Source organism: Myripristis murdjan, chromosome 21 (assembly GCF_902150065.1).
Source record: "Myripristis murdjan chromosome 21, fMyrMur1.1, whole genome shotgun sequence".
Lineage (NCBI taxonomy): Eukaryota > Metazoa > Chordata > Actinopteri > Holocentriformes > Holocentridae > Myripristis > Myripristis murdjan.
Window position 1 is genome coordinate 22379548 of NC_044000.1, and position 26018 is coordinate 22405565.

Below are 26018 nucleotides of genomic sequence, written 5' to 3' on the forward strand. Positions count from 1 at the left end.
CTGCTGCTCCAGATAGCAGACCTTGTCATAGGGGAGATGAGGATCCCAAAGGTATCAGTTACAGGTCTTGTAATACGCTGTCACCTGTGTGCTGCGCTGCTGAAATCCTCAGAGCACGGAGGGAAACACAGGTTAACACACTTATAAGATCACAAACTAAAATGAGCTTATCGAGGAGGGGGGGGGGCGAAAAATCAACTTTTAAAAGACTTGTTAGTGGCGCAAATCAACAGCTACTCAATTTCAAAACTCCCTACAGGCTTATCAAAAAAACTTAATGCCGTATTTAAGAAGAGGAGAGAGAGGCTCAACTCGATGATGGGCCCTATGGTCCCATTAGCTGAAGATAAGATGAAGACGGTCAATACACCATGGGTCTTGTGGTGTGTGTAGTTGCAGGGTCTGCTCTATCAGATAAATACCACACTGAATCTAGCTGCGCTAATTGACTCTTGCAGGCATTACTGGGATTAAGTTAGCTTGCGTCCAAAGTTCATTACGCAGATAAATGCATCTCTTAGCCCTGCTAAAGAGCCCTAGTGCAAACTTAACTCCCACACAATGGAAGGTACAAAGGAAAGGCTGCCATTCACAGTCGAGTGGAAAAGATCATATCGTTATATTTGTTAGCGCTTGTACAACAAATTACATCAAAACGCATGTGCCTTTTACCGTGGGCGGATAGAAGTTTTGAGTGCACCAATATTCATGGAACAGCATTCATATTCCTACTATACATTCATTATTATGGCCGTCTCAAACTGAAATCCTTCCCGCAACAGTTGTTGACCACATTCGTGTCATTTCATAAACATGACAAAAAGCACCACGACGGCATCTGATGAATCGCACAGTTGATTATGGCAAAGCAATTTAACGTGTGATTGCTGATAGCATTTGAAACACTCACTTACTCTCCGTCTCTCTTCCCCTCTCTCTCTCTCTCTCTCTGTGTATCTTCAGCAATGAGTGACACAACAGCAGGTGCTCAGAGAACCGTGGAGAGTGCTTTCATTTTGCCACTTATACGACAAATTACCAGACAATGGACCTGGCGAGCCGGGACCTTAATTCAATTCCAACTGTTGACTCCGGGCATTCGCCATTCGCCTGCATGCATTCTCCTGCCTTGGGAAAGGAGATTCCCCCTCCAAGAAAAAAAAAAAAAAAAATCTTCATCTGAACGCAGTCAAACAAAATGAAAGGTAATATTCTTTATGTGGCCGAAGATAGCAGTAGATGAACTGCCCTAATATGAGCACAAATAAGATTTAGGGATTCCATGCTTCAGAAGGCCCTCAACTCAAAGTGATTTGGATCAATAGTCTGTGCCAGGCGCAGCAGAAAGAGAGAGGGAAGAGCGAATGAGGGAAGGAGGGAGAGAGAGGAAGAGAAGAAACACATACATATCACAATGGGGGAGCAGCAGCGTGCACAGCACCAGGGCTGTATTCAAATTTCACCGGTGTCAAATTAATTTCCGTGTTATCTGGAAATTCAATTAGAAAGGACCCCCCCTTCTCCTCCCCTCCTCCCTCCCTCTTCTCCTCCTTTGTGAGTAAGAGAGTGTCGGACATCCCGGCGTGACAGATTACACTGCTCAGAGTGCATATCAGGCCGAAGTGTTGAGGCCCACTAATCCGCCCTCTAATTCTCAATTAGTGTAAAATGAGGCCATAAATCACGCAGACAGGCCGATCGATGGAAACGTTGTTTTAGGAGTGATTGGCAGCCTCCCCAAAGGTTACTGTTTAAGTTGGTTTAAGGTTACAGCTCTCTCCGGGCTGGAGGGGGACTGTGAGCGCGCGTGTGTGTGTGTGTGTGTGTGTGTGTGTGTGTGTGTGTGCGTGTGTTGGCTTGGCTTGTGGTTGGGAGGGCTGGGGGGTCGAACTCAATCTATATGATGCAGGGCCTTGGTCCTTTGGGGATACAGCAGAGGGACAGCACCAATTTTTAGCCCATCAGCCGTCCAATTTTTCTCCTTTTCATACCTGCTGTAGTAAATGAGAAACAAATTAAATTTCACCCCACTATCTCCACAGAAACCATTTAAATCCTTTATGGAAACCAAATTGTCCCCAGACAAATCGCCCCTGGTTCTGTGGAAATACACTATGGCGCTGCAACCGAAATAAATTTATGTCACTCTGGATATGGCATTGTCTGTAATGCCATTCATTGGAGAATCCTGGTGAAAGAGAGAGAGGGGAATAAAATAAGGGGCACTTTTGGAGGAACAAAAGGGGTGAAAAAGACCCCGGCTCGGAATTCTCTTTCTTTCTCTCCCCTCCATCTCCCTCTCCCGCCATCCCTCTCCCTTGCGCCCACTTTTCCCCACGCGCGGTGTTATTAATTTTCGGCCAGAGTTTTTTGCATTCATGAGGTTGAGATTGAAATGGAAATGAGGGCAAGCTGAGTGAGCAAAGTGAGCAGCCTCAGCAGTGGCCGCGGCCAAACGGGGGCCCCAGCGCGGCGCGGCGCTGCTCCACACAGCCGACACGTGTCAGAGACAGAGGGGACTCGGCAGCCGCCACCCAGCCTCTCATTCCCCCAGATTACCAGCCCCTGACATCAATCACTGCATCAGGGAAACAATGCATAAAACGGCCCAACAAGGGCGATGAAAAATCACTGACAGTGCAGGAGTGGAGCACGTGGAGGGGCGAGGGAGGGGAGGGGAGGGGAGGAGACCTAATGTCGCTCTACCTCCACCGAGCGAGATGATTAGTCACATTCACAGGGGAGGAAGGAAAGAAAGGGCTAGACGAAGAGAAAGGCCATAAAGTAATAATGAAAACAAAAAAAGAGAGAGGCAGAAGAAACCGGAGAAGCTCAAGGTTGCGAAGTTGGAGGCCATATTGACAAGCTAATGGGTGAAATTGCTATAATGAGGTGACAAGGATGTGTTCATTAGCTGCTAAAATCTACGTGCGTAACCACTGATACTGTGTTAATTCATGTAATAGGCCTGAAAGTGGCCAAAAATCACAAATCAGACCCTTGGCTTTGAGCGCAATCTTGGACAAATTGATGAGTGCTTACTCCAGCGGAAACCTGTCACACATGCTGACTTTATCCAGATAACTCTTTTCACTTCACTGCTCTCTCCGCAGGCCCTGTTTGTGGACTTGCCATGCGGGGGTCACGCTTTACGACGGCGTCACCTCAGCTTCACGTCTAACTCAATCTGGGCCGTTATTGATGACATCACCACTTAGGGGGCTGTTTTTTTTTTTTGGGCCAGTGGAATTCCATTTCCGTGAGCGCTGCCAGACGGGTCTATTATTATGATCATTATTAACTGTGTTCTCCCTTTTTTTTCCTTTCTTTCTCCCCCGCAGTGGCTCGGTGTCTGCTTTGTGTCCTCCACAGCAAAAAGCTAATGTGCTGAAAGGCTGGTTCTTGTCTCCCTGAGCTTATTGAAATCATGTGAATGCCATTTGTGCTTAATCCTTCTGGGTGTGCCATAAAGAGAAGAGAGTCGGCAGCTCCTGAAGAGAGATGAGAGGACCTCAGGGGATTCACTTGCATCGCCTTGTCTGCTAAGGAAGAGAGAGACACAGAGAAAGAGAGAGGGAGAGAGAGAGAGAGAGAGAGAGAGAGAGAGCATTGGACAACTGACAGCCCAACCAAAATACGTCTCATAATTTGATTAGGTTACGATGACAATCTTTATTTATAGTCGGTCTCAGATGCAGGGAGGGGGTGGGCTTTTGTAGCGTCAGATTCACATTAACTGGTGCTGGTTTCATGGCTGGAATCTAAATAAAAACAAGCAACGCTCATGTAGCTAGAGGCTAATTACAGACAACAGCGTGTCCATCTGACGCCTGGCCCCAGCCGCTCCAAACACTCGTTTGCCTCATTAAGTTTGTGATCACTCATTTCATTTAGCGAGGGGTCGGCTTCTCCTCAAAACCAAGATATCAGCTCACTGGAACACCTTCCATATGCATGAGAATTACATCAGAGACAGAGCTGTTGTCGAAGCTTTTGAAATAATAATGCGGCAAATGATAACGCCTCGGGACGCTACAACACCTCATTACAGCTCTGAGTAGGGCTTGTAAAGGAGAAAACAGGATGGAATGAATAGGAAACATGGCGGCACTTGAACAACAGTGGTATTTATATTCATCCATTTACATCAAATTGTTGCTTCCCCACAAAGCCTGAAACAGCAGCGGGGTTTGAACTCGGGGTTAATGAAAAAGTCCCTGGCGTCAAGTTACCTGCTCGTCTGCAGGCGAACCCGTCTGTCGAAACAAACATTTCATTTGTGCGCCACATGTTTCTCAGACAAGACCCTAGTAAAAGTTGTTCAATAAATTTTACCGTCTGTTTTACAGACCTCCCCTTTCCCCCCTGTGTCATTTTTTTAATTGAAAGTAGATTCTAACTCGGCTATAAACATCATTCCACCCAATCAGAGCTGGTTTAGATCAAATGGCTGTTTCAGTGGGCCGTGTGCTTACAGATGCCTTCAACCCTGCCTTGTCTCCCAGGCTCTCATACTGTTAAACACTCTGGCACTCTTTTAAAGCTGGGAGATGGCTGTCACTGTATTTTGTCAGCAAAGCATAATATTTCTTCAGGAGTTCTGAACCTGGCACTCAGCAGGGTAGAAATGAAAATAAGGCAGTACATAAACGGAAGGAGTCAGCCGTAAATCACCTAACACAGAGAGGAGGCAGCAGGTAGACATGCTGCTGGCTGTCACAGCACTCCCCTGGAAAGCAGATTGGACACCAGCCATCATGCTTTAATCAACCTGCACATAATAGACATGTCCCTGCTCTTTATGACACATGCACACACGCGTACCCACACTCGCGCACACACACGCGACACCAAAGAACTTAGCTTTCAGACTTTTCCAACTTGTGCTATTTAAATGTAGCTTATGTTTGTTTGTTTGGGTGTCAGAGGTTATTCTTTTGTGGTATCCTAAAAGCGATCTTTGAAGCTTTAATATCAGTGGTTCACACACACACACATCTGTGTGCACACACACACACACGTACACACACACACACACACACACATACACTCTTCAAAGGTCGATTCTCTTTACTGTGATGTGAAGCTGGGTTTTTTGACATGCTGCGTGTCAAACGATAATGTTATTGTTGGCAAGACACTTTTATAGCGGTATAATTTTATTCCGACTTTCTCCTTTCTTTTTTTTAATTAAACAGTGGATGTCTTGCATGGCTGTGGGTTTGCAGCTAAGTGCGGTTTGAAAGCTAACACCAAACAGATGGGGAAGTATTCATATTCTTATGAGACCAAAATTATACAGACCACTGAAACAATAGAGAACCTTATCATATCCTGCATGATAAATTGTCCCCATAAACTGAATCATTGAACGTCCACAGAGTGAGGGAGATGAAAGTCAAATGGACTCCATCCAAGTCGTAATATGTTATTCTCATTTCTTTTTCGGTTACATATTAAATGACAGATTGTGTGTTGAAAACATTCCTCAGTAGGTACAGTTTTCGTATAGAATCTGCTAGTCAGCTTTTAAACCAGGACTCATATTTCTCATTTTCAGCATTTTCTACTTGAATGCCAGACCTTTATAAATGTCAAAGAACTATTTACAGCCTACCAAAAAGGAGTGACATCCCCCCCTTGTAAACTCGAAATATGCTCTATATCCTTTCAGGTAAAAATATAATGTAGGCTAAGAGAAAAAGTGGAAAAGCAACATCCCCAACACCCCGCTTGTTACTACACTTGAGCAAATCATGCAGGGATGTGACTAATGATGCTCTCATTATGTGGGTGGTTTATTCTAAGTCACTCCAAGATTGTCTGCCAAATGATTATTGTATTCAGCCCTGATTGTGTCAGAGCTGGAGTGCTCTTCAGCTGAGAGGCTCTTCAGTACAATAGCTGCCAGTGAGGGTCCTCGAAGACCCCGCAGGTCAAATCATCAAATGTGGGCCTCGGTTGAATTTTCTGTCATGTCTGTTTCACGGAGGGGAAACAAAACCTCCACCTGCCACCAATTTGATCAATTGTACCTACTTTGTGCAATCTCAAATGAGCACTGTGCAAAATCGAGGGCCAATTGAAGTAACAATTGTTTACACTCAGGTGGTAAAAAAAATGTGGAATTACTCCTCGTCCATGTGGTGTCGGTTTTCATCATATATTGTAGTTTCCCAGCAGGAAGTGCACATGAGCACCCTACAAAGCCGCACCATTAAGTCAGGTAAATCGGGATTCTAGGCAAACACAAATTGGCCCGAATGTGACGGTTCAGAGTGGCTGCCCGCAGCACAGAGTTTTCTCAGAGACACTGGGCTGACCAAATGAGACTGGACACTGCATCAGTTCACAACTGGAAATTTTGAAACACTATAAAATGGCAGCACTTCAGCGTAAGACACTATAACAACCAATCGCACTTTTAGAGTTTTAGAGACCCACATAAAGACGTAACTACGCCACAGGATTGATACAGGCAAAGTGCAAATGCATGAGTTTGTACAACAATCTTTGTAGCTTGACTACAAGCTCGATATGACCTGTTTAAAGTCACTATGGAAACGACACAGACTGCCACAAAACAGACTGTTGTCATTTTTCCGTGGCACTAAAGTCATTCAGAAAAAAATGACAGTGATTTACAATTTACAATTTGGTCCTTACATCTATCAGTCAATTTTGCATAGTGCACCTTTAAGGAAGGTTCAGCCCTCATAGCTTTTGCAGGCTTAGGTAGCCGTAACCATATATACATACAATTAGCATCCAATGAATGCAAAAAAAAAATAAATAAAAATAAAAACATTGTTCGTTATCAGAAACTGGAAAACAACATTTCCCAACATCCTCCACTGCGCCGGTGGCAAGAAAGGCCTGTACCTGGGTGGCTAGCTCTTTATGCAGTTTGTGGATCTAAGTTTTATTCCAGGCGTGAAGGAGCTCTGAGCTCCTGTCCCACCTGTTCTGCCACTCCATCCCTCCTGTAGTCTCTTAATTTCTATTTACACAGGATAATGTCGTCATAATTCTGGTATGCTAACAGTAACTTATGGTGCAGCACTACAACCGCAAGGTGAAATTGCCATATATGTGTTTAAATAGTGTTAACATGTTTTATATGGTTGAATCTTCCTTATGGCATATCACATCTAACATGTGGCCGAGGCTAGTAAAATATCAAAATAACACCTAATAAATGACTCTGGCAGTTAGTAGGTAGTTTAGTGATTATCCATACATGCAGCTGTAGGAGGGCTTGTTAATGAAGTGCTATTGTAATGTAATATCACCTGAAAAGTGACAATGACTCTGCTGCAATACACCGGTCCCTATGGAGAGAGACAGATGTTAGCCGATAAGAGAGCAAGCACCGGGGAGGGACGGCAAACCAAAACCAATTGAGTTACAGCTCCGTGACATAAAGCTGGCAAAGGTAGTTTAAGCTATATGAATGATAACCCAATAAGAGGGACATTAGCAGCACAAATCGACATGGGAAAGGGGAGCATGGTAAAGAAGGGAACAGATGGCTCTCTCTCTCCCTCACTGCCTCTCTCTCCCTCTGCTGTAACATGGTATATCTTGTTGAGGGGCTAGTTTTATTGATTGAATTGCTGCCCTCAGACACGGGTCCTATAGCTACATGTGTCAGCACCAATACTGGCTGCTGGAAACCCAACACCGGAGCACAGGTTGTGCAGCAGGGCATGCAGCGGCCTATTATGATAGTCACACACTCAGTCCCATCTGTCATCTAAAATGCTACTTCCCCATTGTCAGGACCTCGCACAATAAAGCCCTGCACTTGCGAGAATAGACTCGTCATCGCTTACGAATAATGATGTCGGTTGGAAATTTGTATATTTTGTCTCCACATTGCACATGTCAGTTTTTGAATTGCAATCTTTATCTTTTCTTCAGAGGGAAATTACAAAGAGAATGCATTCACATTTTGAAAAGGATTCAAAGCCTTATTCCAACAGAAGATGAAGGGGGGTAAACAAAAGCCTTGGATGTGAGCATGTTGTTTGTGGTGGTGTTTTGTTATCCTGTCAGTAGGGTAATTGTTGCGGTTGCAATAGATTAGAGTCCTGTGAGAAGACAGAGGCACTGAGTGGACATAGTTACGCCGCCAACCACAGCTTAATCATGAAAAAAACAGAATGACCCCACAGCCGCGAGGAGACCACTTAATTGCATACAGAAGGCTGCAAAAAATGCTTCCCTCAACAAACAGTTCATCATTTGCTGTAAACTATGAAATGATGTTATATAATGATAACCATCAACAATGATCCAGTGCACCCAAAGACCTCTCTCATCAATTATCTGTTATTGGAGCCTCTGTATCCTGTGTATTGTGATATTCGTTTACATTTGATGAATGTTGCGCTCGGCAAGTGTTTTGGTCCCCAGGATATCTTTCTCCCACTGATGTACTTATTAATAATAAATTGAGCGAGGAATGTGTGAGTTCTGCCTCCCTCCTCTGTGATTATAGAGACAAAAGAGCGTTTGAAGTATCCATCTTAATACAAAGACACTTTATTAGATAAAGCTAACTCGCCCAAGACAAATAGTGACGCCTAGGCACTGGAGTACTCTCTCTCTCTATCTCTCTTTCTTTGCTTTTCTCTCTCTTTCTCGTTCACACTGTCTCTCTGTCTTGCTCATTTTTCTTGAATGATGAATCAACAGAAGAATAATATTTTAGCCATAAAGGGATCTGTTTCATCATACAGTGATCATTGTTTAAAAAGATAAATAAATAAATATAAAAGGGGGCAGGACCTCCACAGTGTGAGCTGACAGACTGGAGGATAGGATGTGGTCTGAGGTGAGCCGAATAGGTTTCTGGTTGAGTAAACCACCAGAGGATGTCTGCAAAGTCATATGTCATTCATTCATAGTAACCCCCCCAACACACACACACACACACACACCTCCTCTGCAACCAGTGCCCCTGCAGTTCTAACACTAACAATACATAATCTTCAAGTGTGGGACATTCGTATGAAAATACAGAAAAGGTTATTTATGCCTTCATCGCACCTCTCGGATATGTGTTTTTCTCTCGCTCTATCAAAGCGCAGTCAGTCACCTCGGCCATATAAATCATCCTCAAGCTGCACTTTGTGAAAACATGCCGATTAAGTTTGTGCAGCGTGGTCGGCTGGCGAGGCAGTAAATTTCCCTGGTAACAAAGTTAACATTGATTCAGATATAAGCACTTGTCCGCGTGTAACAACGATAACCTTTTAGTAGATTTGGAAAACATATTTGACACCCATTAAAATAACGAATGATTTTTCTCCTCCCCAGAGGAAGGCGGAGAAGGTGTGTTTAGACAGGGGGAGGTGGGGGCACGGGGGGGGCCTAACATGCTGTGACTTCACACCAGTCCTGCAGCAGTCAAACAACCCTGGTTAAAATGCACACAGCAAATCGACTAATATGTTAAGGTTGCACGTCACTTGTTGTGAAATTGAAGTGTGAAATAGATTAATAATCACTGATATGTATAACACAATAATGATTCTTCCTATACCAAGTTTATGAAAGCTTTTACATTCACTGTTCAAAGTTAAGTAGGTCTTTTGCTTTCCTCTGGCACATAAGACATGATGCATTTTACATTTTAAACTGCAGTAACTGCAGTTTGTTTGAATTAAATAGAAGTGGGAGGTTTACATGAGCAGTGTTTGCTTCTACAGCTGAAAAGGCCAATAAAAAGAGCACCTCTTACAGAAAGTCAAAGTCCATCAGCAGGAAAACACAGAAAGAGACGTCCCAGTTCTGGACGCACTGGCTGAGCGGTGATCTCTGAGAAGTGCAGAGCAGAAACGCAACTGTGACAGCTGAGCACCAAGGGTGTCGCCAAAAACAAACAAAATTTTACCAGTTTACCACTTGAAAGCAGCGGTCATGTAATTAGTCCAGTCTTTTTTCTTAATACTTTTTGTTATCCACTTAGTCCATGACATTTAATGAAACTGTGCCACTTCTCACAGTCCTGGTTCACATGTGATCAGCTCTCAGTATGGATCAGGCTTCGGTTTACTCGTTACACTGTTAATGTGCAACATTAAAAGTCTACTTGTGAAAGAAACACTCATAAGGCCATTTAATTAGTGACAGGTGCTCTGTGTCTTTGGGAATTTTCTAATGTTTCATTTTCCTTATCTTCAAAGTTATATCTCAAATATGGAAAATAGATCCTAATGTGGTGGGAAATCCCTTGTAGTTTGGGTAATCCATTAGATTACATGGTACATTACAATTTTGATGAGGTATTTAGTAACTGTAATGGAAGGACACACTCCCACTTGTTTTTTTTTTTTTTTTACGGCCAATTCAACCTGCAGGGGGCAACAAAAATGGTGCCAAAAGAGGCATTTCACATGACAATGTAAAACATGACTATTACAATGATTCTGGTATCCTTTAATCCTCTAAAATTAAGCCTTTGTAATGGAAAAAACACTTTTGACCCATAAAAACCTGCATGGACAAATGGCATGCCACTGAGTCTTGCCTGTGTCATCACATTTCAAGAAGCCTACTGTTAGGACTACAGACTCTTGAAAGTGAAAATCATAATAAAAGTCCTCCAAATCTTTGTCTGTAAATCTCATGGATTTATTCTGTTGGCACCAAAAGCACAACAAACAATAATGAGAAGAATGCACTTAGTAGAGTGCAGACCAGGCAGTGTTGTCTTACTTTAAGGAATTACAAAACCCAATTCCTAAACCTTTTCTTCTGGCTCTCGGGATAAGAGAAAATACAGAGGCACTGCCTTCATATCTCCCCAGTGCTAAAACCTACGTGACAAACCTGCTGAGGAGTTAGCACTCAATTGTGGTATAAAACAGGTTTTTCACAGATTTTGAATCATCACAACCACAAGAGGTCCTTGATCATACCATCATAACTGTATACAAAAAATTTAGGATGATAAACCCAGTCGTATATGCCAGATTAGCTGCGGACAGATATACACACGGACAGATACACATGACCAAACACATGATCCCCTCTAGGCTGCTGCTTGACAGAGATAATGGACAAAGTTGCGTCTGTCTGTCTCCATATTGTTCCTTCATATTTCTCGGACAGCAGAAAGAAGGAACGCACAACAGTGTTGGAGAAGTGCTGACCGTGATGAAAGTGCAAGTTTGAAGGAAGGGAGTTGCACACTTGTAATAATTCACCATCATTTTGACATAACAAAAGTCTTGTTCAGGGTTTGAGGTACATAACAAGTCAGGGGATAGGGCACAGGGGTGCTCTATTGAGGGGAGGAGTGTCCTCAAATACATTTTCATACTGTAGGAGGAGAAAGTCACTGATTCAAATACCAGTCACATAAGAAAGGCAAGATATTTGATAAATGCTTTAGGTTATACAATGTATTTAAAAAAAAAAAAAAAAAAAAAAATCCATACAAATATCAAAAAACATCAGAAAAGGTAAGGGTTTAGAAAACAGCCTTATCAAGACACATAATAGTAGGAGAGACATGGCCATTTCTGTTATAAACCAAAAACCTCTGGCTCCGACTTGGTTTGTAAAGGACAGACCACAAGGGATAGACATAATATCGTAATAGTAGATTGAATATCACAAGTAGATTAAATATTTCAGAAAAAAACAAGGTAATATAGAAAAAAAAAATACATAGAGAAAAACAACTGTTTAAAAGATTTCTCTGTACCAGATGATAAACTCTATACAAAGCTGAAGAAAGGGAAATGATTTTAATTCAACATTTAGGCCAGTATGAGCAAGGGTATTCAAGTAATAGATCCAAAAAGCCTCTCTTTTCAACAACAACCCATCAAAGTCCTCTTTCATGCACTGGAGAGCAGAAATTGCATGATCAGTTTCAATGAGGTGTGCTGCAACAGGATAAGTAGTATTTTTACATCTTACAGAGCTGCAGTGTATACACCTTTACATGTACACTTAGTTTTGCCCACAAAGTACTTCAGATAAGCTCACTGTGCTTATGTGTTCATCATTAGGTGGCGCTACAAATGCCAAAAAGTTTGAGCGTGTAATTAACTAAATGGATATGAAATTCAGTATAAAAGACCTAGGCTGGTTATGATTGATTAATTTAAGCTCCTTACGTTGGGATTTTTTTAAAGTTTAAACAGACAAAAACACTGGCCTGTGTCATTTTGCTCCATGTCCTTAATAAATTATTCTTGCATCGTGACTACAAGTGTGCAGCTACCCTCTTTCATGTTTTTTAACATCACTGGTCAGCATTTTGTAACGCTGCACCTGAAGTGGCATGTTGCTCGGCTATATTTGACAATGCAACACTGTCTCCTGTTATCCATTACCATTAAAGTTACCAACGGTAGTATTAGCACCTAAACTAGCTTCATCTGAGGATAATACAACATAATCTGATAGTGTGATGGATGATTTGGATCCTTGCACTTGTCAAATTAAGCAACCAGGACAGCCACTATGACTCATACAGAGAGATGCCCTTCCCTACAGTAGCAAGTATTCTCCCATAATCCTACCAATGTTTCCATGAAATGACCCATCGCCTGATTAGATTTGGCCAAAAAATGGGCTTCAGTATACGGTCAAAGAAAACAAATGGCGTCGTCCCTTCTAGTTCTTATATGGGTTTTATGCTGGAGGCCATGCGGCCCAACAGTCAGTGAGTAATGGGCTCTATCACTGCATTGCAGGAAAACACCGCTGCACAAAACCACAATAAAATCAACAGAGGCCAGAGAAGACCACTCGCACTTAACTAACCTGCAGCTGTCTGAACCGACCAATCACATAAAGGATGGAGGCACCGCAATATCAGAAACTTCACCACCAGATTCCATAACAGTTTTTATCCAGATCCAGTCCAGCCACCGAATGAACCCTGTAAGTGGGGATTTTATTCACCACATCACTACATCCTTCATACACTTGTGCAGTACACTCTGTGGTGCCTTGTTGCTTTTATGCATTGTATTTAATGTGTTTGTACTTCTGCGGTGTGTTGTGTGTTGTAGCCGAGGCTGTTTTATTATATTTTGTTAAAAGCTGCTCTAAAATAGTTTCCCATAGCTGTGTTTTAAATGTCTACAGATGGCGAGAAAACTCAGCTGAATTGAACCTCATCCTCAGTCTGTCTCCATGCTACTGTGCTGCTCAGGCATTCGGCTAGCACTTTCCATTTTAAGTGCATACATAAGAGAGTATGTATGCGTGTCCATTCTTTTCGAGTTGATTTTGTCGGGAATATATTTTCATAATGTCACATTCAGGTTAGCTCCGACTTCAATGAGTTATGACAAGAAAAGCTCGTAGTCTTGAATTTGTAAAAGTATCAAAGAACAAAAGAAAGAACAAGTATGCCTCTCTCATTTTTTCTCTCCCAAATAGCAGGAACACATGTCAGTTGGTTGTGTGTTCTTCCCGAGGTAAAATATTTTTCCTAGCAAAAGCACCAAAGTGACAACTCCATCACTGAAAGTAGTTTGTCCTCTGCAGTTCAGTGAAAATATTATGAGAAGCTGAAGAAAGAGAAATAGGGAGGAGGGGGCTGGGATGAGTGACGGACAGCTTTGACACTCTGGAGCACTTAGACAATTACTAACAGTTTCTGCCAGTCACCACATCTGACACAACACAAACACGGAGAGGATAATTTTACATTACACTGCCGGGCACGGGTCACTTTAAAGGAACACAGGGAAGCCCGTTTCAGCTTGCATTTCAAGGCCAATCATCAAAATTGGCCCCACAACCTAACCGGCTGCCCGAGACCCCCCCTTTCTCTCTCTCTCTCTCTCTCTCTCTACCATACAACTCCCATAACAGATGATAACCTAGAGAGAGGGAGAGAGCCGATCTTTGAAGTGCAGCTGTCAGTCAACATGTTTCCAGAGTGGGAACTATGAGGATGAAATGGTGTACAGGTGTGGGTGCAGACCACAGATGGACCCCACCAGGTCAAACCGGTCGGGGAGGGGAGGAGGGTGGTGAGAAAGAGGCATGGAGAGCAGGGAACACCAATGAATTCAGGCCCCAAAAAAAGAAAAAAAAAAAAAAAAGTTTAAGATTATAGAGGGAAGGAAGAAATCTACAGCCAAATCCTTGCATATGAGTTTGGGTTCAAATCTTATCCCTTTAACTCCTCATAATTCAAATTCTGGTCACTGTGCACGGTTTTGTACTAGCAAAATTTCCATCTGTGAAATTTCTAGTAAAATTTCCATTTGTACCCCAGGGCAGTTTAGTGTGTGTTAATGAACATTCAACAAAAAAAAAAGTTTGTCAAAGCCCATAGTATGTGATGATACACAGGAGCTCTATGGAGACTGCGTGAGAAACACATAAAAGGTGACTGTGACAATGACTGTGAATTGGAAGGAAGAACATTCTCGTCATGCGCAGCTTATTTGTATTTAAAAAAAAAAAAAAAGTTTGGACAAAAAAAAATGGGATCTAATGCCAGGTGCAGGTGTTGGCCCACCTATATATTAGCATGACACTACAAATGAGAGTCTTAGCTCGCTGGGGTCTAGCTTTAGCAGAGAGCTCTGTTCATAAATACAGAGTAGACCGCAGGAGGTGAAAGGAGTCACATATGTTAATAATTCCTTAACAGGGCTGTATTCCCCCTTAACGTTTTTGGATGTGCTCAAAGGAAACTACATGTGATTTTTTTTCTTGCTTCTCTCATTTATCCACTTCTTCACATCCACCTAGAAACTGTTCAGTGAATACAACACGTTATGAAATATGTACTTCAAAGTTGCATTACTTTCCACCGCTCGTAGGCTCCCGTTCAGCGTGAACCCGCATCAAACATCCGATTGACAGGCATCCTCGTCGATTCATCTGTGGCAATTCACCAGTGTCCACTTTCTGCGGGGAAATGGTTTCCTTTTTCTTTTCAGGAAACAACTTTGATAAAAGGCAGAGAGTCTCCAAATAGGTAGCCTTTGAATTGCTGTACGCAGCAGAAACAATAAAGTTTTTATGAGACACTTTACATGATAGACACTGGTGAGCTTGGCAAACCCACAGTTGGCAGTGACTTATAACGTGATCCATAGGTCCATCCAGATTCTGCCCTAAATCACAGCATCAAAGCTAATGGGAAATGGTCTATGGATAATGTAAAATAGTGGACCACTTAATGAAATGACCCGTGAAATGAAAAACACAGGAGTTCGCCTTTATGTGCAGCATATCGGGACCCACTCAAAATTGCTTTTTAAATCTGTACATATGTCTATCACAGCGCTTGTGAGGTGATATGTAACTTAGTGGTTCTCAAGACAAAGTGACCCCTTTTCACAACGCATGTCTTTGACCTGATTGTACCTTCATCTAACTTCAATGACTCTAAATTTGGAACAGCTCAAGTCACCTGTCAAATCTGACAACAGTGTCACTTTTGTTTGCTCCAGCTTGGCCGTGCATCCAGGCTAATTGTTCCCCAGATGTGAACATCCACAGCCATCTCATCACGCTCCATTCTGATGTCTGTGCTGGAGTCCAGGTTAATCTGAACTGAGCGTGGATTCCAAGAAAAATCAAAAACATCCTGATTGGCTGACAGTCCTGGTTAGCTGTGTGATTTCAGAGTGACTACGCCATCTCCAATGGACCTGGACCTCCTACTGATGAGTGCTCACTGGAAATTTGTTTGAAAGACACTCCTTAGAGATCTGAGTGTAGGCGCACACACAAACACACACACACACACACACACACACACACACACACACAAACACACACGTGCAGGTAGTGGCGTAAACATACATGTGTGCACATACACATATACACACAGACCATCAGAGAGAGAAAGTCCAAACTCATATCTGTCAATGCGGGGCTGGTTGATGCAGAGACGTTTTGAAGTGACAGAGTTGACCAGGCTTCTGATTGTTGTGCATTCTCCACTGTTTAGCTAAGCTTACCGGGAAATCACAATATTTCTATTGTTGTTATTTTTGCACAGTGTCTGTCTGGGTTGTTTGACTGGGCAAATTAATAGGTCTAATGGTTGGAATAATTAGGAGGAAAATGTTTTGTTCCAACAAGCGCTCTGCCAAACAGCTGAAAGGAAAGGTAAGACGCAATTCCCTCCCTGTGTACACATGCCAACACATGAAAGTCATTTAGCTGCACTTAACTGTCTAAAAACAATTAGGGCAAAACATAACAACATCTGCATGCATGACTTCTGTAACATGTTTTCTGTATCCTCACTCTTGCCAGCAGAACAATTATTGGCAATCCTCATATGCTAGGTACACCTCATGAATTTTACATTATCCCAGGTCATTACCATAACGATGCTATCAAAGATATTAGGAGCCTTCAACGTTGTTGTTTTTCTTTTTTTTTTTTTTTTACGCAGAGATCTCTCTCAGATCTCTTGTCAAGAAGGTGGGTATCATCTACCATCATCCACTATATACCACGCAGAAGCCCCCTTCTCCTAATGAGTGTATATGCATGTCTGAGTGTACATTATGTAAATCCTTGTGTTGAGTGATTGAGAGGGGAGTCGACACTGCCTGTGCATGTGTGTGTGTGTGTGTGTGTGTGACATAAATCTTTATGAAAGAAGGAGTCAGCATTGTCTCCACTGCCATGTTGTCTGATGCATCTTAGAGTCAGTAAATGCTTCCCTCCTATTATTCGATTTTTTTTTTTTTTCTATACGAGCAGCAGAGGCTGTTTTGTCTACCAAAAATATGCCCTTTTTTCATTACTTCTGACACATTCTGATATACCAGCTGCTTGGGAAAAAAGAGACAGGAATGTGCATCTGTGTGCCCACATGTAAAGCGTGTGTTAAGCATACAATATTTGGATTTATTATGAGAAGTGGGAGGTTTGACAGACATCCAGTGTGAGGTGGAGTAATTAGCATTCTCATCTAATGGTCTCATCTTTCTCCAGATCCTCTCTCTCTCTCTCTCTCTCTCTCTGTCTCCCTCTCCCCCTCTTCCCTTCTTTTCCTGGGCAATGTGACGTCTTCTGAAGCAGTGAAATGAGGCTGGTTTGTGTGTGTTGTCCTCCCTCCGTTGTGGCAGCTCACAAACAGACTGTAATTATGTTCTGCCAGGGACAGGATCAGTGTGAAGAACAAAGTGCACACAGAACACTGGTGTGACGACTGGACTGTTTTGTACAAAATGTGAATTGCACACACGCATACACACACACACACACACACACACGCACACACACACAAAATCACAAGCTGACAAGCACATTTACACACACACACAGGCACACACTAACAAAACCATAAACATAGATGAAGACAGACACAGAACAAGCCCAACTTTTTCCCTGGGTGTCTTGTTATGCTGTGATTCTTCCCAGAGAGAAATTGATTTGCTTATTAATGCAACAAATGCTGTCTGTTGACTGGCCATTTTAAGGATGGTGTTTACACTGGGTACACACAGCCTCGTGCTATCACATGTGGTTCAGCTGTTATTAGATACCATGGGGGAACAAGACATACACATACAGGGTCATGCACACACATACAGTATGCATGCACAGCAACCAGACATCTAACAATCACTCTGCACACTGCAGGTTTGTTCCCATATCTGGTGGCAGTAAATTGGATGGTCTCCCATACATATTTTCATATGCTGATGGCCACATTACTGCAGGCATCCCGCTGAAGCGATTTGTGGTGCTCATTTGAAAGTGATAGGACGCAGGCAACCACTGAACTCCTACTCAGCGGTAGCTAGAATCAGGCTGTCTTTATTGCTTTACAGCTAGAATAGTAACCTGGGCACATTGATAATGGGCTGTTGTGCTAATAGGGAGATAACACATCCAATCCATCACCAGCTTCCCATATTGTGTGTGTACGTGTACATGCGTGCGTGTGCACGTGTGTGTGTGTGTGTGAGAGTGTGTGCATGTTTACTTTTAAGTAACAATAATAGGCCTGTAGCAGACGAAATATACTGGGCCATTTGTAAGGAGGCGTCCATAAACGAACAGTGAATCTATTACGTTGTGCCAAGTGAATTTTAACAATGGGTAACAGGCATTTTTAAAGCAGGAACACACAGTTGTTACTGACAAATGATGAAGCACATAAAGTCATAAGTACTATGAACAAAGTTGCTCATTATTCACTCTGAACTCCTTTTCTTATCAAACTGTCAGACACTGTGGTTGTTACACAATGTGATTACCTTCCTCTCGCTCCCTACCCCCCATATCCCCCGTTCTCCTTCTCCCAGTCTCCTCCATGATTACCACACTGCCTCGAGCTAGTGAATTTGAATAGGGGCCGCCTATTATTTTCCCCCATATGATAGTAATTATTTACAAATTTGTGAGTGTTCATGTGAAATACAGGATGTTCTATTAGAAGTTATGTATGACAGGTGGGGGAAGGTGGCACAGTCTTGATTTGAATTCACTATTAGTGTAACCATATTACAATGCAGCCACAGGTAGTTGGAAGAGCCCCCTGGACAGTGTTAACCCAATCAGATTAACATTACAGATTGTCACGGCCGCCTTTGTTTTCCATTTGGGAGAAGCCCGGCCGCACAGAGACGAGACTCGGTGAATGTGATTACCCGGACAAAAAAAAAAAAACAAAAAAAAAACAATAGGGGTACAAAGAGAGCATCGCTTTTGGCACTGCTGTATTCAATAACCTGGAGAACAGACCAGATTCTACCCCCATTATATTTCTTAATTTGGCGAATCTTCACGCAAATTACTCAGGCTGGTCTCATTTGGGTGGAAGTACAAATTATAGAGGGAGGATGTAATTGCAGGAGACGTGGGGCCACTCGCTGGGAAAGCAGTGAGGCTGATTGCACAGGAAGTAGTATTATTGTCCATGCATAAGGAGCTGCTGTAATGTGGCACAACCGCTTTCTGCTCCGTGGAAATCAATCTGTAAATCTTGAAAGTGGCAAAACGTTTACGCTAAAACTTTGCAGAAAAATAAAGTCAATTCCACAGATTCAACCTCATCAATAAATACCGCTATGAGCATGTGTAATTATTGTTGCTGCACCACTGCTATTAGCGTAAGAAATCCAGCCTAATGCAGCCTGTGCTACCCTGTAGCAGTGCAGCAGCCAGCAGTGTAGCTCATGGCCTGAAGCATGCCACAAGGCGTATACAAACACTCACTCAAGGCTAGCCGATTCTCCCTGTATGCAAAACACACAAAGCGTGGATACCCTGCAGAGACAACATTTTGTGACAAAAGGCTTTGTTCATTATGTGATACAACGGAATGAGCTGTTTGGGGGGAAATCTGTTTGAGTAAAATTGCATTCTCAGATACCTACAGTGTGTATTTTTGATCATCACTGTTTGCCAGCGTGAAGAGTTGGATGTTGTGCTAGTGTGCAGTCCATACTTTATCTGTTACCATCATTTATGGGCTCAAGCAGCAACCCGAGGGCTCAACCTTCCCCCAAATACACGATAATTATCACAAGTGAGACTCCATAATCTATCCGCTGTTTCCCTTCCTATCACTCTCTATCACATGCAAACATTTCGAACATGCACGTCATTAGAATAATCTGATATCAAATAATTCAAATAATGATATCAATTCAACAATGAATTCCGTGATTCCTTATGTTTTCATGTGACAGATCGCATTAAGTTGGACGTTGCACTAATAGGTGGATTCCTACTGAATCTATTGCAGTGAGAGAGCGTGGCTCTCTTTTGCAAAATAAGTTGTATCTCTCTCTCCCTCTCTGTGTAGTGCATGGAGCAGCAGCTGTGGCCACCCTGGGCCCTATCAACATGCTGAGGGGTGTGGAGAGGGCTTGCATGAAGTCGATTCAATATCATACACCTTGAAAAAAACAACAACAAAAAAAAAAACACCATGGGCTTGCCTGAAAACATCCAATAATAGCCAATTAGATCATCAAAAACCCTATTCCCGGCAATACACCCTCACACAAATACACACAGCCGGGGACTGAGGGAAAAAAAAAAAGCAAAAGGAACCCTAGGGCTGTTAAACTTTAAAGCCCTTGCTTCAAAAACTACATAAAATAAATAATCTGACTAAAACCATAACCCTGGGAGACCCCGCTCACTGCCTGATAATTGTCTGCTTTCATGACACCATCCATCCAGAACATTAGGCCTGTGTTCTCAGGCCTGCTGGGTCTTATCACAAGGGGCAATCGCAAACGAGAGGGGGGGAGGCGGGTGGGGGGTTTCAGAAAGACTGACCTCCGCAGGGAACTCTACAGCCCCACGCTTATCAGACCATAGGGATCTGGACCCACATAAACAATTTCAAAGAGAAGGCAAGATTGTTGCAAACAGCCCTGTTGCACTGGCGGGGCAGGATTTACACACATACATACACATGATTTACAAATGCATACACGAATATGCTTACACACACACACACACACACACACACACACACACGCTAACTTCTGTTCGTACTCTTTGGTTCTTCACACAGTCTTTCTTTGAGGCAATTGCTGGTTTCAAACAGGATCTATAAAAGATGAAACAACCTTTGCACTCATCTCCCTCTGATGTTGGGAGACATACCTGCAGCCAGTGTTAGTTACTGGTTGTATTGATATGCACCATGCCCAGTGCAGCGTGTTGGCGGGTAAAACCACTATGTGTTTCTCCCACGCCTCTTCCCTTTGGACAAACAGACGCACTCTGGCCTCCAACCACAGTGTTGTGTGGGATATGTACGTCTAATTGGGTCTCAGAATAACAGCACAGAGGAGGAAGAGCGCATGAAGTTTAGCATCCTAACTACACAGGTTCAGTCAAAGAATCAAAACCGAGGATTAAAGAGAAAAAAAAACATTTGAATTTACAGATTAGATACACTTGTTTGTGCATCTGTTGTAGTTTTTCTTTATTAAACTACTTACCATAAGGAATTGCACAGAGTAATCGAAAAGGGTTTTACGTTGTTTGTTTTGACAAAGATTATATTTCCTCCCTCGGGGTGTGTATAAGCATGTGGTGTGATGATAAATGAAATCCAAACTGATATGCTGCTGAGCACTCATCATAACAAGCGCAACTCAATTTAGCACCAATTTCCTGCCTCCCATTGGAAGTCATCTGATGTGGGCTGTGCCATTCAAATCGCAATTGAATTCATCTTTCACGGCTTCATCTAATATAAGTTTCTCTAGTCAAATCCAACCCTGTTAATGCGCTCATCAATACGGCAAAAGCAGGCCTGGAGGGACGGATAGTACGGTATCTTAACAAGGCCAATATTTTTTCATCAGCTTGTCCCACATTTTGTACCTGTGACATTTATATGCTGTGCAGAGAACACAGGGAAGTGATAGACACAGCTGCTAAGCTCAGGCAGGCAAATACAAAACACTGCGCATTAACTCTCTGTGCCTTTAAAAGAGTGTGATTATACGGTGCATTCATTTTTGTTTGTGTGTGCATATGTGTGTGTGTGTGTGTGTGTGTCCTCCCTGCGGGTTTGGAGGCGTCAATAATACTCTATAAATTCCTCCAACACATCCATAATAACTCACGATAGGGTTCTACAACCCTTACTTCAAAGATGCAGTTTGCACTTCTTTGATTGCCAGCAAAACAGTAATATCCATAAGGAAGGCGTAACTAGAGAAGTAAAAAATCATCGTGATCACATTAACTAGGCAACGGCTGGCAAGTGAATCCGTCGGAAGAAGATAATATGATGCCTTGAAACATCCTGTAAATAAGGGTAATTAGGTACAATGTTCTCTTCAAAGTAAACACCAGCCTCGCTAGATTTATTGATGTATCTTTCGCTGGTAGATGATCATCCTCGCAGTGACTGAAGCTGAGGGCATCCATGCAAACAGCAGCGCACTTAAAGGCATTGTTTCAAAGTTGAGGAGTGGCGTTTTCTTAACAATCGCATTGGTAACTTGCCATTGAAACAACTGACTTGATATCAAATAATTTTATTCGCAATACTACAATTTATAGTCTCTCTATGTTAAAGCAAAGCACGTTGCCTATGTTCTTATTTTGGCAGCAAGTACTAAGTTAGACATTTGGCGGAACACTGCAGCATCTATCGTAATGAGAGAGCGCCGTCGTCTCTTGTGAAACCGAAAGTTGAAAGTTTGGGCTGTGGCATTGCACAGTTGACAGGGAAAGCATCTATCTATCCACATTTACCCTAATGTCTATTTATAAAGCTGCCATTGACTGACAACCACTCTTCAGGCATGCTATAAAAGACCAGTGCTAGCGGAGAGGCTGCATGTGTAGCTATTGATTACCAGTCAGAAGACCGTAAAGCATCTGGGAAACGGAGAGATGGGCAGCAATCAGGAAAGGTAGCGTTCCCTCAGGCAATTTATAGACCTATTTGCCTTCATCGTATAAAAAAATTCTCCTATTCTTCACCTTAAGGGAGAGCAATAAGTAACCCATTGTGCAGGGTGTATGTGCTGGAAGCCTGGGTGCTACCCTTAAGGCACAGCGCTTCGCCAATAAAAATCCGTGCGGGGTGAGAGGTCAGATGTGAATATATGACATATTGTTATTTTACATGGTTGGAGATGACCCCAGTAGGCTGTCATGGGGATTGTACAGCCTTCTTGTATTCCTTTTGTCCCATTTATATTCATATTTATCTCATAATGCCACATACGCGGCGCTCAGAAGTAGACTGAAGATGAGAGACCCTTGCTCAACTCTTAGCAGCGCTGATTTAACGCCTTCACGCAAACTCTGATTCATTGCCTATGGAGTCATGAGGTCATGCAGAAACATATGGAGCGGTATGTATGGTGCCGGATGAATAATACGTACAGATGTGTGTTTATTGATTCTTAATTTAAACGACTTGCATTGCTATTTAGCTTTTAATTACGTGAGCTCATTTTAATCAGCACGTGAAACCAAAAATCAACCATTTCATCGTTATAACTATCATAATGTTGCTGTACTTTAAATAAATCTTAGAATATGCGTCTTCTGTACTGTAGGCTATTTTTGGCACAAAATCATTATCTGAACACAAACTGCCAAGGTTAATTTTACTATCCATCTGTTTTCAATTAACAGGGAAAACATAATCTGTAATCATTAACAATATGAGTTGGTGGGTAGATACCAGGCGCTCAAAAACGTCCCATTTTATTCAAAGAATTCAAGAGGCCAGTGTTTACACTTTTTAAAATTTGAGAGTGAAGACACTGTTTTTATTTTTCCAAAATGATGAGAACAAACAGCGGGGAAACTTGGTGTTGTACTGTGATATGATTAGAGACGAGCCCACACTCGTCTGGTCAAATGAGATCATTTTTCCAGAGCGTGCCCTGGGCCAAGCGTGATTAATTTGCTACACATTGTGTTGGCTTATTGTACTAGTTGCATTACTCGCCCTCATTGTACTCCTGACCACGTTGAATCTCCCCTGAAGTGGCAAAAGCAGAGTTTTTTTTTTCCAACAATCCAAATTTACAAAGGTGAAGAGGCTATTTTTTTTTTCATCAAACTGAGTGTTGAATTTCATGTCTTATCAAGCCATAAATTGCCTTTTATCATGTTGACACACTCTGATTTAGTGAATCCATGGCTAATCATTACTTGCATTAAGGTAATGATTTCTTTAGACAGGGGGAATTGCACAATAATTGCCGTTCGCTCGCAAGGTCATACTATACAGTTAATACCTTTCAATGTCCAAAGTATGACTGTTAGGTTACTTACATTTTCAGATTTCTGAATCACTGTAATTTACGTCACAGGCACAATCGCTGGAAAGACAGTCATTCCAGCATTCCAGCAAAGTCTATTTGAAGTCTTGGCCAGAGTTTCACAATTAAATGCCAATACAAATCAGGCTGATATGTGATCATGAGGACTCAATTCATTTTTTTTTTTTTCTTTAGAGCTGCTGCTTTAGTGCTGCTATTTTATGTAAATGACGTTTCCTACAACCAAGATGGCAAAGTTCCCCCGAGGACAAAAATCTGAGTTCGGTGAGCCGGGTTTGACCTTTTGGCCCCAGAAAGTATGGGTTTAGGCCGGAGACTCAACAGCTTAATCTGTTAGGCCAATGTTAATCCCCACTAAAATCCCTTTGTTGCGCTGGATAACTCATTCTCAATGACTGAATGCCTCTGTGATAGAGTGAAAATAGAGAAGTAATTTAGTTGTATACTCTTCTTTACTGTTTTTCCCTTATGTCAGATCCACTGTTAACATTGTTCACCGCACAAGCTGTTTTGTTTGACACAAAATTTGAAAATCCCAGTAAACCTCGAGCTGCTCATGTAATCCCTGTTTAGTCTGAGAACCAAGCCAAAACTTGGCATGAAGTTGCCTGTTTGTTTCCCACTCCTCCAAACAGACTCACAGTGATCGGACAGTTTTGATCACAGGGAAAATGTTTTCTGCACCGTATTTGCATTTTGCCGTATCATTAGCAAGACTCCAAAAACCGGAAGTTGTTTTCATTTGCATCTAAATGTATCTGACCCTCAGACTGAAAATGGCAGATAATTATTTTCCCCAAAGTCCTCCTTGTTTGCAGGGTGAACAGAGCAGAGTACGGCGCAGCAGCAATTGCTCTAACATGGCTTCCAGCACAAATTGCAGTGGTGGGCTGTTTGCTTTTTCATTAACATTCACCCTCTGTCTGATTGCCCCGAATCTGTGAGGCTCCTTCTTCTAAAAACCCCTCCCAGCCGCCCTGCAGAGGAGAGGGGGGGAAAGGAATCCTGCTAGCCCGCCCGCGGTGCATGTCTATGGAGACCAGAGGCACGGGAGAGGTTTATTGTTTGATGTACACACACACAGCGACGCAGTTTGATGTTATTATCTGTTCACCGAGATGAGATGCATTGTGGGATGGCTTGTAACATGAGCTGGAGGAGAGGAGAGGAGAGGAGAGGAGAGGAGAGGAGAGGAGAGGAGAGGAGAGAGTATTGGCTGGGATCAGATCAGATCAGATCAGATGATTACAGTTTATCACAAGTGTTTCAAGCAACACACAAACACCCGAAAATCTTGCCAAAATAATTTTCCTTCCCTTATTTCTCAACGTCTGGAAATATAATAGCGCTCGCGGTATGAGCCAATTTGGCCAAAACCATTAAAAAAAAAACAATCAAAAGTATGAGTGTTATTCTTAATTTCCTCACATCATGCAAAAATAGGCTCATACTTACAACCCAAGATGGCTTCCTTTCCAGAAGTGGGATATCTAAACAAGGTGCAAAATCTCTCTCCCTGGCTTTGGCAATATATCAGAGCTAATTCTCTGTCAAACAGATGTTGTGCTGAGCCACATCAAAACAAAGAGCTTCTGAGAGATCTCCAGGCAGAGTGTTGAAAAGGAGAAATCATTTCAGTGGCCTTTGCTCCACCTAAATCCAGATTACCGTAAACCACTCTGGGTGATGGAGTGTGATATTAAGCGGCAAATACAGATGTAGAAAGTTACTCTGGGCTGTTTGGGAGCCGCACGGCCAAACGAAGACACTTATCCCGTTGGCCGCATCTAACATAAACCTCATTTGGTGCAGCATAACTGACAGCGATTAAGTTTTTTTTTTTTTTTTTTTTTTTTCCATAAGGAACGCTTGATGTAGCAAAACTAATGTTTACAAGAGAGCCGGATTGTTCTTTTCCCTTTCGTTGTCTCTCGCTAACAAAGTGTTTATCGACTAACTTCCCCTCCGTCCTCTTTATCCGCCCGCTTTGTCTGCTTTATCAACAGTGCATGACAAACGCCATTAAAATGTCACCGCAGGCCACCTGCTTCTCAACTGCGGACGGAGAAACATGCGCCGAGACGTGGAATGTGAATTTGAGACCTCCTGGCCATCTGAACCGACTGAAGCTAATAGTCTTGGAATTCACTCTGATGGTCTGCTGGGATAGCTTGCTAACGTTTACTGTTGACATGAGCTTCGATTTCTCAACTTAATCATATTTGCTTACCCATTTAAATTCAATATTTGTAAATATTAACATAA